At 38.3% G+C, this 11194-nt stretch overlaps 1 protein-coding gene across 4 annotated transcripts in view; it reads left to right on the top strand.

The window, feature by feature from the left end:
- The first annotated feature begins 294 nt into the window (after positions 1 to 294).
- The window catches only part of ndrg3b (ndrg family member 3b), a 59454-nt gene continuing 48554 nt past the window's right edge, over positions 295 to 11194 (top strand). For all 4 annotated transcript variants that reach the window (XM_039658297.2, XM_039658281.2, XM_089124709.1 and 1 more), the window contains exon 1: positions 295 to 492. The gene's annotated coding sequence lies outside the window, so the exon portion shown is untranslated. The remainder of the gene's footprint in view (positions 493 to 11194) is intronic.

The raw sequence follows: 11194 nt of genomic DNA, 5'->3' as shown, positions 1-11194 counted from the left end.
ATTGTAAAGCGGTACTATTATTTTAAACACTATACTCTCTAAAATACATGGTTAGATTTAATCAAATCCAGCCAATGTTAAATATTTGGATATGGATTTATTTTATTCAAATAAATTGAAAATAAATGAAATTTATTTAGGCTCTTTATCCCACGTTTGATGATTACTGGTGTGTGTGGTAGAAGAATATTTTTCAATTTCTTTAATGTTTTAGCAACACACTTCTATATATTTTTAAAAAATTTGTATAAAGTAAGTCAAATGTGGGCTTTTGAAGTCATGACGACACCTGTCCTGTCCAGAGTGTGCGCGCGCGTGTTTGACTGGTGTGTCTCGTGAGCTCCTCCTCCGTCAGCGCGAGGAAGCAACTAACGTTAGATCATCGATTTGCCTCACTCTCTTTCTCTTTCACGCACACATACACACTCCAGTGACTACAACCACAGCAACTCGTTAAGGTTTCATCCAGCACGTTTTGATCTTCGTGAACGGGTGAGCAGTGATCTTTTCAATTTTTAAGTCCTGGCTTGAGTTGGTCAGTTTGCGCGAGCACGCGAGCTAACAGTAGGCTAGCGCTAGACATCGAAAGAAGGAGACATAACGGCTTTATTAAGGGACGCTCAGTCAATAATACTTAATAATAGAGCTGTTTTGTCAATAATAGGTATGGAAGAAGCCAACGGTATCATTTTCGCCTCTTTCCTCGTTACTGCTTGAAGCCTGGATGTGTAAAGACTGATTGACACCAGCTAACGTTAGTCCTGTCATATCTTGACAGTAACGTTACGTATTTGTTGTAAAATCAGACTTATCGATGAAATTGGGTACATTTGAGTCATGATTTGATTGTTCTTTTTATTTAGTGTTTGTTTGAACGTGTTTAGCACTCTGAACTGTTGAGTTTAACTTCTTCAAAGGACTTCCAGGATGAAATTTGTTTGGACTTTAGTCTCTTCGGGGTGGGTGGGAGACTGTAGCGTTACGATTTGTTTTGTTTTTTGGCGAAATATTTTTGTTTTGTTTTAGCAGCAGAGAGTGTTAAAAAAATGGAGTCGTTGTTGCTGAAGTCAGTCCGTGTGCGTCATTCTATAATATTCTTTCTCAAATGTGTTCTACAACTTAAAATACAACTTATGCCCTGGGATCCGTTGTAAATTGATCAATACTGTATTGCCTTAGATACCCCAGGGCAGATTGTGGGGCATCTCTGCCTGTGTTTTATAAAAGTGCTGCTAACCTAGTTACCCAAAATACTGCAAGATAAACAACACAGCTCCAGCAAAGCTGTTTGATTAGTGCCAGCAGTCCAGATGCTCTAGTACAGGGCTGTTCACTAACAAGTGGGCCAAATATAATTTGACCTAGACACATTATTTTGCCAACCGAAGGATCCTAGCTATGGCTTGCAGTTGTATTATATATGTAACCTCTTTCAGTCGGCCCCATTTTTGGGGCCATAGACCCCTAAATGACATTTCCAACTTTCATTTCAGACATTCACTGTAAGCTGTTGACCAGAGCAGAGTATACCAATCACAACAGAATGAACCATTTGACCAATCAGAGCAAAGTAGACCAATCACAACAGACTGGGCCATCTGACCAATCAGAGCAGTGATCAATCAAAATAGACTGGGCCATCTGGCTAATTAGACCAGAGATCAGTCACAATAAACTGGGCCAGCTGACCAATCAGAGCAAAGTAGACCAATCACAACAGACTGGGTCATCTGACCAATCAGAGAAGAGATCAATCACAATAAACTGTGTCAGCTGACCAATCAGAGCAAAGTAGACCAATCACAACAGACAGGGCCATCTGACCAATCAGAGTAGAGTAGGCCAATCACAACAGACTGGGCCATCTGGCCAATCAGAGCAGAGATCAATCACAACAGACTGGGGCATCTGACCAATCAGAGCAGAGTAGACCAATCACAACAGTTTGGGCCATCTGACCAATCAGAGTAGAGGACAATCACAACAGACTGGGTCATCTGACCAATCAGAGCAGAGTAGGCCAATCACAACAGACTGGGCCATCTGGCCAATCAGAGCAGAGATCAATCACAACAGACTGGGCCATCTGACCAATCAGAGCACAGACTGGGTCATCTGACCACTCAGAGCAGAGTAGACCAATCACAACAGTTTGGGCCATCTGGCCAATCAGAGCAGAGATCAATCACAACAGACTGGGCCATCTGACCAATCAGAGCAGAGTAGACTACTCAGAACAAAGTGTGCTCTTGAAAAAGAGAGACTGGATCCTTGATTGATCTTTTTTAGACACTGTGAGAAAAGAGGTAAAGCTGCAATGTATATTATGACAAAAATAAAGTGATGGTGTTTTTTTTTTTCTTGGATGCATATAAACCCTATTGTAGGAGACCTCATAAACAAAATTGGTTTTAAGGAACCACTTTAAGTTGTGGGGTCCTCTGCAAAAATTAATAACATTTAGGTTGATGGACATTTCTAAACATGTTTGTTATAGCTTACATTGTACTTTAAACAGTCACTGTCTCATGAAATATATGCATCCCATCATTCCAAATCAGTGTGAGCTGTTATTCGGCATTCACCATACGTGCTGAAACGGCACCAGCGCACCTTCAAGGACGTGTTTTAAAGAGCCCCATGGGGACGAGTCTCAGGAGGACTTGTTTTATCTGCCTAATGTCACTCTGCAGTGGAGATGATTTACTGCCAGGGATACAGGAGATGACATCACATGGATCTGTTTAGGGCTGCCCCTGACGAAAGATTTTCTAGTCGACTGTTCATTTAAACCAATAGTCAGTTACATGCATGTTTATGATATTAATTTTCATTATTAAAATATATTGTGTGTGGGAAGCGCTGGGACAATAAATTAAGGCATCGTGCTTCTTCAAACTATTCTGAATCGAATTTGAGATTCTCAGTATGCATTGAGATTCTCTCTCCAATCGATGTAATGTAGGCTATTTCACATTACAACAATTGTCTTAATTAATTTTAAAGCGTTAAACCATCAAACTTTTATTTTGATGGAAAACAGGGAGCTTTAAGTAGCGTAGGTCTTCGGTCTTTTTGCTGTGAATCTTTGGACCTTGTTTTGTTTATTAAAGGAGCCGTAGTTTCTCGGACTGTTTGGATGTTTTAACGTTATTTGATTTTATAGATGGCACAAAGGAAGAGATACATTTCACATTGCTGGACAGATCGCACTTGTTTTAACTGTTGTTCTATTGATTGATTACTCTCCTCCCATTGCTATGCCAACGACCTCCCCGGGTGACAGCTGGTGTGTGTTTACTCTGGTTCCTTAATTTCCATTGGCTGTGCTCCTCACAGTCCTCCATCAATCCATCAATCCACGCCTGCTTCTATTTCTGGTGGCGTCCCCCATGGGAGGACTGGAGCGCATGGCCTCCGCTGGATTCCTGGAGAGGTGGACTGGTGCATCCGAGGCTCCTCACGGGCAGAGCTGTTGTTTATCTGTCGCCACCTATCTGATCACTTCCAGGGGGGAAAAACAGCTGTCAGATCGCAATCCAGCTCGAAGTGGAAGTATTTGGTGGAGATTTCTTTCATAACCCTAATTTGATTATTAGGTTAGGTTATGTTTTTTTTTTTTTTTAGAGAAACCCCCATGGTTTCATTGTCAGAATGTTTTGGTCTTTTAATTGACTTCAAAATCCTTTTTTGTATAGACGTACTCGGAGCTAACAACTCAACCCAGCTGGCACGACAGGCCTGTGGATCAGGGTCTGTTTGTAGCAGCATATCGTTTCAGACACGATTGAGTGTGTCACTAAGCCCTGTTTTGATCTGGGAACATCTGACTAGGTGGCACAGCGTCAAGCAGACAAATCTGTTCTCTCGCACCATTAGGACATATTATAGGTGTTGCTTAATTGGAGACACTTATGTTCAACAACATTATTGATCTGCCTGCATTAACACCATTGAATGAGAACTGAACTGAGCTGGATGATGACATCACTGTTTTTGTCTAGAGTTTCTGTACAGCCAAAACAAACTTTGTTGCATCATTTTCCTGTTATCACTGTAAAGCTGCTTTGAAACAATCTGAATTGTCAAAAGCGCTACATAAATAAAGGTGACTTGACTAAATGAGAACCCCCACTGAACGCCTTGCAATAACAATAACTTTGTATTGTCAACAGTTGGATTTCCTTAATATTGACACATGCTATGCCACCCTTCATTTAGCACCAGTAAACATGTGCTTTAAGCTTTATGTAGAAAGAAAGAGCAATACTGATTGCCTAATTGTCCTATATTTCTCCTTTTTGACTCAATAATAACAAATGATCATTAGACTTAAACTATACATTATTAGCAATATCTAAATGGCTGAATATATATTTATATATATATTTTAATATTTTTAGGGGTTCTGGCAATGCAATAAATATATGAAATAAGTTACTTTACAGTCTATGATATGGTCCTGTTTGTCAGTAAAAGCAGTATTAACTATTTTAACTATTTACCCAGTAACAGTCAAAAGTTTGGAAACATTACTAATTTTAAAGTTTTTGAAAGAAGTCTCTTCTGGTCAGTAAGCTTGCATTTATTTGATAAAAAAAATACAACAAAAAACATAATATTGTGAAATATTATTACAATTTAAAATAGTGGCTTTAAAATATCAATATAACTGCCTACTTCAGTCTTCAGTTTTAACTATTAACCCAGTTACCGTTATTAACTATTAACCCAGTATTAACTGATTAGGTCAAAGTAATAACATTTAAAAAAAAAAAAAAAATCCAGTCCCAGCCATTGTCAATCTGTCTGTACTTTTATGGTTAAAATAATTATCCACCTTTTGTTTTTGTTAATGTGTAACCTATAACTTGGAAACACAGGCAAAAATGAATGCTTGAATAAAACTGGTATTTTGAGTGAAATGACATCCGAAGTAGTGGTCGACCGATATGGGTTTTTTGATGGCCGATGCTGAGATCTGACTTGTCAAAGCACATCTTTTCTTAATAACTGAAACTTTCAGTTATTCTTGTTCTGCTGGCTGACTGTACAGATATTCATATGGTGTGGAGAGAAATTACATATGAAAATGTACCTTTTGTTAAAAAACTGAGTCTGCACATGTGCATAACCAGTAAGTAGCAAATCTCAATGGGTAGCATGAATTGACAGAACACCGGCTAGATACCACACCTGGATTCGATTAAATCTGCAAGGTTTGTGAAATGAAATGTTTATTAGATATTCAGAGATTTGTTTAAATGATGTAGATGGGCATTTGTTGAATGTTGATGGTAAATGAGAAAGTATTTTAGGCTGATTGTTTGCCTTTTCTGTGACAAATAATATAAAAGCAAACACAGTACTTTTTCACATACCATTTACTTTATTTGCTTACCAGTTCTGAATTCCCCAGTTCTGTCAAACAAAGTATTAGATATGACTGACCGAGATCGTAAACGAATGAAGACGGAGAATGTGTGATCGCAGGTGCCCGTCAAAATAAAAGTCTGCAGCGCCGTCAAAATAGAATTCCAACACATCGGCCAATCAGAAAAGCTTATCGGCCGATGCCGATATTTAAAAAATGCCAAATATCGGCCGATATATCGGCCATGGCGATATATCGGTCGACCGCTAATCTGAAGGAAATGGTTTATTGAAAAAAAAAATGCTGAATGGGGTTTTTCAATTCATCTGTTGCTGATTGGATGGAGGCTGGTCTGGTTATGAACTTGCAGTCGTTTGTAAGAAAGAGTTTAAGCAGACTAAATGTTTGGAGAAGTCCTGCATACATTATCAGAGAGAAATTTGTTTTACCAGAAGATTGAGAAAAAAAGATGAAATGTATACATGGATGAATCGTTCACAATAAGATTAATTACATGCATTTAGAAAATGGAATAATTGTCTGCTTTTGTTAAACTCATGATTACAAATCTGAAACTGCAAATTGCTTTAGCTTTGCCGGAATGGGACCCCTCAGGACTGGGTCCCTTGACACTTTAGCTGTAATTACAGTTAATGATAAAGTTAGTCAGGCACTAGCACACAGGCAGAGTATAAAAAATGGATCATAAAAAAGCATGTGGGAGTTTGTTTTTCTCATATGCCCTATAACTAGTCTCCCATTCAGTAAATGTGACTGTCAATCCTTTCTTTGAGTGGAAGAGTGGAGCTCTTATATAAGTGGATATGAGAAGATTCCCGAATTCTCTCTTATCTGAAAAATGACAGCTGGACCGCTGTCTTGCCTTCCGATATCCATTTGGGAGGCAATACTGTGGTTAACCAGATTACAACTGTACAGAGCTCATTTCTCAACAAAAGGCTTCTGCCACAGCTGTAATGTTCTCATAATCTTTAGAGGCCATTTTGTTTGTGCATTGCAACTAGTCAATTCTAACTAGTATAACATGCAGTCCTTTTGTCCTACCCAGTCCTTATGCCTCCCTCTGTGTGTGTGTGTGTGTGTGTGTGTGTGTGTGTGTCTCTGTCTTTCAGCTTGGCTGTAATTGTAGAGCCTGCTGTACTGTTTTGAAAGGGCTGGTTTTCTGAGATCCAGTTACCTGATCCTGGAAGAAAGTAGACACTCACTGTCTAAGGGAGAGCTACTGTTATATTATGCTGCTGCACGTATTACAGAAGTGTCATTTCCTCTTCATTTATACCCTGTAAACATTGATTTCCCATACCAGAGAAAAGTATACTCATACAAAAATAATGCCTCAGTCTCAATCGTTTCTTATGATCCACTAGAAATGTGTGGTGATTTTCGCCTGCAGAGACACTGCCCTGTGCCTGTATGTTCTGTGTTTTATTCTTCTATTGAGGTTTTTGAGCTGCCTTTGGCCAGGAAGTGTGTCATCCCAGCCAAAAAAGATGCGTGGCACTAGGCTTGGGCGGTATTACGGTAATATCGTATACCGCGGGATCTAAAAATAGCAACGGTATCAGTTTCAATATCGTCATACCGTCAGAAAAAAAACAATGCACTTAAATAGGATATACGTATCCTATATAAATCCTTAAATAGGATATAATATCCTATATAAATGCAATGTTTAAAATACAATTTATTTAATGGCTAAAATGCCTATATCTGGTTCTCATGACGTGACAGTGTGGTGACGAGAGAGTCGGGAAGAGAGGGCTAGATTGCAAGTTGCGCACCGAGTGACTTGGTCTTGAAGAAGAACACAACTTCTGCAGTTTGGCAGGGATGGGCATTTCAAGCAAAAATAATATTTAAAGATTGCCTGGTATTATTCAATTATTATTTGAAAATTGTGCTCCACCACCACATGCACGCACACATGCATGTAGTCTACAGCGGTCCAGACCGTGTAACGCTTAAATATAAGCTAAAAAAAAGTATTCCTTTCATATTTTTTTTTAATAATATGATGTTTTTCTATGTATGTTGATTTTATGAAAAGGGAACTTCATGAGATGAATAAGATAAGATCATAAAATGCGCAATATCGGAAAACTTTTGGAATGGGTCAGTCAGACATGATTATGACCACTTATTACGTTTTGTTTTGTAGAAATCCTTTCTTTAAAACGAATTTCGTTTTGAATAAATTGCATCTTCATTTTAATGTTTTTTTCATCAACGAATTGCCTGGATTAATTAATAAAAAGCAAATAGCCTATAGTGATCAGGACACGCGCCGACGCGTGACTGGAGCGCGACTCATACATGAACTGAACCTCGCATATAAGAAATGAGAATGCGTTGGAGAAGTGTAGCTATATATAAGCTTGAAATGTCTACTTTTAAACAAAACAAACAATCTAAAAGAAATTGGCTGCTCTCTGCTTATGTTTAGGCTAATTCATATGAAGTGTGCATTACTCTTTATTCGCGTTCACAACCGTGAAGATGCGAGTTTGCATCGTCAATGCAGTCTTTATTTTTGCAGCAACTGACAGTCAGTCAGACATGATTATGACCACTTATTACGTTTTGTTTTGTACAAAGCCTTTCTTTAAAACGAATTTCGTTTTGAATAAATTGCATCTTCATTTATTTATTTTTTCATCAACGAATTGCCTGGATTAATAAATAAAAAGCAAAGATAGTAATCAGGACACGCGCCGACGCGTGACTGGAGCGCGATTCATACATGAACTGAAACTCAGCATATAAGATACATGTCTTAATGATCTGAGAAGTGTATATATATATAGTAAGCTTGAAATGTCTATACTTTTAAATAAAACAATTACAAGCTAAAAGAAATGGGCTGCTCTCTGCTATAGGCTTATTCATATGAAGTGCATTAGGCTACTCTTTATTCGTGTTCACTACCGTGAAGATGCCAGTTTGCATCGTCAATGCAATCTTTATCTTTGCAGCAACTGACATAGAAAACACTTGTTTATTAATAAATAATTGTATCTCGGCTCCACTCGGCTCGCGTCGCCGAGTGGACAGAGCTCGTGGCGCGTGATCTCCATAAATGCGCTCCCCTCTCTGGAGGAAATATCACCACTCTGCTCACATTCTCTGGTGTGAGAAAATGTGCATCTCCTGTTTTCTAATAGTTGATTGACAGCTTTTAGATGCATTATTGTAACCGACACTCTCTGGTTGAACGTGTCATCATGTGTGATCTGAGCCTTATCTGGTAATTTTTAATTAGTCACGCGGTAATACCGTATACCGCGGTAAAATAGGGAGGAGGTTTGACGGTATGAAAATTTGGATACCGCCCATGCCTACGTGGCACAGGTGAAGGCTGGAGTTTGAAGATTGTGATTTCTGCATAGTGCACCTTTAAGTCTCACTTGTCCTACTGTAGTTCAAGGACGACACATTTGAAATGTCTCAGGTTTTTTTGTCCATACAGTTGTAGCAAATCACCTCTAAAGAAATATTAATAATCAACCAACTTGTTATAATGAATATTTGGATCAGTTAATAGTTTGGATCTGTTTGTGCCGTGATTAATTGTTTATTAATTCTAATAAATCTACTTTTTCGGGGTATGGGAAATGTTTCTTACTGCCCACTCCTAAGTGGGTGGCAGTGGCTCATGTAGTTTGTCTACAAACCGGATGGTTGGTGGTTCAATCCCCGGTTCCACCTGACCAAGTGTCGAGTTGTCCATGAGCAAGTCATCTAACCCCAGCTGCTCCCGACGAGCTGGATGGCTGACACTCCCGTCGATGTATGAATGAGTGAGTGAATGGGTGAATTACATACAAAATGTAAAGTGGCCGTTGGGTGTGTGAAAGCACTATATAAATGCAGTCCATTTACCATTGACTAAGAGCAAGTAGTCAAAATCTGCTTGATTAGGGACTCCAGTACATATAAGCTTGAAACATGGACCACTTTATGTGTGACATGAACAAGATTTTAACTAGACTAAACACTTAAGCTACACTAACATATACATAAATGCATACAGTTTACCAATGGAAATACAGGAATGCAAGAAGTGGCATTGAATGAAACTGAGCAGATCAACAGCCTGAGCAAACCATCAGTTTAGTTCTAACATGACCTTCTTAAAAAGGGTTAAGGATACTTAATGTATCAAATAATGAGACTAACTTTGATACTTGCATGTCTCGCCCATTTCAGTTAAACTGTCCTGATGCAATTTGCTGAGGCTCCAGTTGATTATTGCTGATGTGGTCTTGATGAGAGAGAACCGGTGTAAGTCAGAGGATCTTTGGTGAATGGAAAGACAATGCTGCTGCCTGGCACAAGCTTGGGAGTCCTAAAAAAACTTCTAGTTCAGTATCATCTTCACATCAGGATTTCAGAGGTGTGATCTTGTGATCAGAGTTTTAAAGCGTGAAGATGTCACACCCTCTGGAGGGTTGTCAGCCGATAAGAAGTTGTTACCTTTGGATGGAATTCTTTACAACCTTTTGTTCAAGCAAGCATTTGTACTTGTAATTTGATTGGGTGTTACTGTTTAACAAAAGAATCTTCAATATTTGTGTAATATGAATGTGTCACAAAGTTAGCAAAATGTCATTTAAATTAACAAATGAGGGATGAAGATTGGAGGCTATAGAGACTTGGTTAACCATAGATTGCTAGTCTGAAACATTAATCCAACATAGTTTAAAAGAAAGAATAAATACATAGGCCAAACCACATAAAAGGAAAATCATGAGATGGGAAAATTAGATGCATTTTCACATTTCTCATGTGGTTATACATATATTATGGATTAAAAGAGTTTATTTCTCCTTCTCAGCAATAATTAAGTGAGAGTCACAACTCTGCAAATTCCTTTTGGGGTCATAAAGTATTATCAGTCTTAATGTGTCCTGGAATAGGAGACTGGGTTCTGCCAGTGTGTTTGCTTCATTGCTGGGGATGTTAGTTTTGGGGGAAAGTTTTATAGACCTTTGTTTTGGAGAGTGTGTTTGCTTATAATTAATAATTTGTGTGTGTCTGATTGGTGCAGATGCTACACAGTGGAAGACAATTGTAAACAAAACTGTTTAGTTACTACTAACATTCTTCAAAATATATTTTTATCTTCTACAGAAGAAAGTCACACGCGTTTGGAACAATATGAGGGCGAGTTGGCTAAATAATGACAGAATTTTCTTCTTTTTTTGATCCAAGATTTAGTCATTGTAGCATTCCTGGCACAAGTGAACATGACAAGAGTGCTGAAAGCTAATCACAGCTTAAGTGTTTTCGCACTGTCAGCTCTGTTTACAGCCAGGTGCCTGCAGAATGAGTAATACTGAATCCACCCAACAGCCAGGGATGTAACCACCTATCTTTAACATTGTTTTACGAGGTTTCACACTGAACGCCTTAACAGAGCGGAGGCAGCGCAGAAGCAGTGCGTAGGGTGTGTGGGACCAGCACACGCCCATTTTGCTTTCACACTGGCTTTTGAGGTTGTTGTCAAGTACTTTGACAGATTTTGTATATTTTTTTCGATGAAATAAATATTGATAGGTAATTGATATGTATTATTATATATTATCTGCATATTTATTACATATTAGCACTCATCGCCATGAAAAGCATTCAGCAAAAGAGAAAAAGCTGAAATCATTTAGATTGTTGAAATACACATCTAATTTACAAACATTACCCATCATAAACATCTTAAAAATAATTAATAAATGTCTTTAAACAGCAAAGTTCGTAATAGAGTTGTTTAGTAAAAAAAAGCAAATTCTCAAAAATAAAGTCAAA

Source organism: Pimephales promelas, chromosome 20 (genome assembly GCF_988280905.1).
Source record: "Pimephales promelas chromosome 20, fPimPro1.hap1.1, whole genome shotgun sequence".
NCBI lineage: Eukaryota > Metazoa > Chordata > Actinopteri > Cypriniformes > Leuciscidae > Pimephales > Pimephales promelas.
This window is presented reverse-complemented; position numbering and strand designations above follow the sequence as displayed.